Below are 4,171 nucleotides of genomic sequence, written 5' to 3'. Positions count from 1 at the left end.
TAGCACCAAGCCATCCTAGGAATTTAACCGTTACCATGATTTCAGAATGGGATGCACAGTTAAATTGGGTAAAACCAAAGTATGGCATCAGCATTATTCAACAATATGGGATTGTCGTCAATACCTACGACAAACCTAAAATTATTAAAACTCCCAAAATGGAATCATTCGTTCTGCGATCATTGCTACCTTACCGTAACTATACTGTATATATTTATGCGATAGCAAATACGTCGATGAGCCAATCGAGCAATGTGATTATCATCCAGACCCCGCCTAAGAGTAAGTTTAGGGCCGTAGCCATAGAAAATTTGATATATTAATAATAGAGATGTTGCACAATAGCCTTTGCTGCATGTAACGTATCGTAAATTTTAACGTTCGTCATTGAGTTTTCCATTGACGTGCCTCAAATATTGATTGCGACAATAGAGCCAAGCAAGCCACCCACTAGCATTAGTGCAACGGTTATAAGTCCACATGCAATTCGTATTTCGTGGGAGCTACCATCACCTGACACCTTTAACGGACCGTTACGTTCGATAAGAATTTTTATCCGAGAAAAAGTGGATAATATTAATTTTGACATCAAAACGGTTTCTTATAATATTACCGAATACACTTATACTGGGCTAAAGGCAAATAAAAAGTACTTAATCAGCCTTCAAGTTGAAAATATTCTTTATCGCAGTGAACGAAGTCGGAGTATATCAGTGAGAACCTTCCCGGAAGGTAAAATACTAAATACCGTGATATCCTACCTATGCAATGAAGAAATCAGAAACTAAATGAAGATTATCTTTTTTAATTTTTTCTTAACACAACAGTTTCATCAGCCGTGTTCAAAATTCGCGTAGATAAATTAAATGCGACGTGGATAAAAATTTCATGGGACCCACCAACATTATCTAGTTCTCAGTCTATTGATGGTTATACAGTTACCTGGTATAAAAGGAGCGCAATAGATACCAAAGAAGGAGAGCTTACCCTGGCTAAAAATCAGCATGTAAGTAATGGGACTGTCTAGCCGTAATATCAGATTGCTAGGAGTGTATGAGCCAGTAAGTTGTAACAAAGTATCACTAAATGAAATTTTAATCATTTATATGGAAAGACCTGCTATGTGAAGAATTTACTGCCTTCAGGATCCTATGTTATTAGCATTATACCATTTAATGTAGCTGGAAACGGCATTTCAAGTACAATCGAAATCAAAACCGCACCGCTTCGTAAGCTTTTGGCTAAAAATTATCTTTATTTTATACTCGTATTGTATTTAGATAATTCATACGATAACTTAAGCACTTTCGATATACTACATCATATTTACAATATTTCCTCCTTTACTACCAATGGCAGACTAAGCACAATAATCCAGTCTGCATAGCTCAACTCAGTATAAATATACTCATTAGTCCAATATCTAATAAAATTTTCGCAGATATAAATTTACTTTATTGTACTTGCAGCTCCTTCGGCTCCAAAGATAACTGCAAAAGTGCTAAGCGGTACTACAGTCGATGTCGAATGGACCGTTAACGCTAAAGAAGTGACAAATTTCTATCTGACAATTCGTCAAATGAATGAAATTGCCCGAGTGACCCGATTGAGCGGATTTCAAACATTTTTTCGCTTTTTCAATCTTAGTTAGTAATTAAAATCTTATGAAATATAGCGTACATAGTTTTCACACCTTAACAATAATATAGTGCTAAAACTGTTAATGCTTCATTTAAAGACGACATAAAGGCACATACTATACAAATACTATCAGTTTTCCTTAGTCGTATACCTGAATAAATTAATACTATAGTTTAGGAGAATTCTAATCCGTAAATTACTGTCAATTACAGTAAAATATACGATTTTACTTGCTTATAACAAGATATTACTAAATTTTTAGGCACCGTACTTAATTTAAAAACATACATGTATAACCAAATTTATCGCAATTTTCTATAATTATTTGCAGTAAGAAAGATTACGGTACTGATTATTATTCAGCATAGTTATTTCATTTTCAAGTCTCATCAATATCTTATATGTAATTAATACGCCATTTCATAAGCTCTAAATACGGCTGTATTATCATTATTAGTACCAAATACGACCTATATAATTAGCATAAATGCTCAAAATAGTGCTGGCACTGGTAAAGAAGCAAGTATAACAGTAACAACGAAGCCTCGTAAGTAAAATGAATCTATATTATGTTATGACTAGCTACGAAATATCAAAACTTAGATCTTCATCAAGTATCACTTCATTTTACTAACTGGCTAAATTTGTAACTTAAATGCTGCAGAGGAAGCAACTCCATCAAGTAGAGCCACTAGTACGTTTATTGGGACTAAATCTACAACTCGTACGTCGACAGTTCAGACTACTGCAACGTCAGCGACAGGTAATTCATTAGTCCATTAATTTAGTTAAAATCTTGTTTAATAGATCATTAATAGAGATATATAACAATTATTTTTACATATCTAGTAGTATTTGGAGGATAAATACAGCAGAATGTCATCGATAATTCATTAGTACACGTAATTTTGGTATTATTTTAGAATTTTTATCCCATCAAATACTGTACTTTATAACATTTGCTGTTTGTCAATACTAAATGTCAGCTAAATGGTCAATTTTGTATCTGCACAAAACTCTATTCCTGTACTACAATGCTGCATATGATAGATTAAATTTCTTTGAAAATGAATCTAATTTAAATTGAATGAGAGATTAACTAATCTCGGTCCCTAATCCTAGAAATTACTATATTTTATATGCAAGCATCTGATATTTACCATTTCTCTATATTTATAACATTCTTCAATAAAATACACCACAGAATTAAGTTAATTATGTCCAGAAACTATCAATTTAAGATAGTATGCAAATGCCTTGTAACATTTAAAATGCTATTCTACTAAAAATTAATGAAAAGTCTTTATGATTGTCTTCTTTAGCCAAAGCAAGTACGACAACTGAAACTACAATCTCATTTAATGGAGATCAGTTGGGTTCAGTAATCGCTTACAATGTCACAAGCAATTCCGTATTTTTAAACTGGAGCGTAATCTCATCATTGAAGAAACACATCATAGGATATACTGTAAGTATTGATTGAAAAATTAAGACTTTACAGCGTAATTGTACATTTAAGATATATGACAGTTCAAGGATGTTGTGTAGCTTACTAAAATTCCACTACATTCCTAGATTAAATATACTGGTCAAAAGATGAAAGATAACAAATCAAAGTCAGCACAGTACGTAATATCAGATCTTGCTGCTAGTGAAACAACTTATATGATTGAAGACCTGAAGCCGTACACCCAATATCATTTCGAAGTTACTGCCATGGTGAGCAACATGATCCAGGGTGTGATCGGAGATATAGTCGTCGTAACGTTGATTGCTCGTAAGTTTATTGATATTGATTAAATCCTCGAATATGAAACACTTCTAAAACAGATCATTAATTTAATCATTAATAAACATTACTATTAATAGCTCCAATTCAAGTGAATAAAGTACAAGTGACCAATGCAACAAAGTGGGTTCAGCCCGGTAAAACTTTTGCTGTTGAAGTCTCTTTGCAACCTGCATCAGAAGAGAATGGACCTTTAAGGTAACAATGGTTGCCATACACTACTAAACGGTTTCGATATCGATATTGTATAGATTCAGTAATTAATCCAATGCAATCCATTAATTAATTATCATTATCATACTGTAAATATCGTAAAATCACTAAATCAAATTTTCTGCATTGGGTATGGTCTGTTTATATATAAAAAATTTATAAACTGATATACAGTTGCTTACACTTGCAATTTACAGCCACTACGACCTTATCGTTATTGCTGCAAATTCTACCCTTCAAGATCTTATCGTAGACAATATTTATCAAGATTTCGCCGGGGAAACAATCCTACTAGAAAATACTACCTATATGTTGTTAGAATACGGCAATAAATTGCTCCAAATATACAAGACAGCTCGATTTTTATCCACTGACTTTCCAAACAGTTTCATAGTTGGCGATAAAAATGCATCCAAACAATTTTATAATCGTCCACTCTCTGTCGACCATCATCAAGGAATATTTCTAAGAGCATACGTTCATCATAAAGTTACGGTAAGAAATAGCAAACTGCATTTTAATTACTAA

This window comes from Trichoplax adhaerens, genomic scaffold (genome assembly GCF_000150275.1).
Source record: "Trichoplax adhaerens TRIADscaffold_7 genomic scaffold, whole genome shotgun sequence".
Taxonomy (NCBI): domain Eukaryota; kingdom Metazoa; phylum Placozoa; class Uniplacotomia; order Trichoplacea; family Trichoplacidae; genus Trichoplax; species Trichoplax adhaerens.
The sequence above is the reverse complement of the archived record's forward strand: the minus strand, read 5'-3'. Positions refer to the sequence as shown.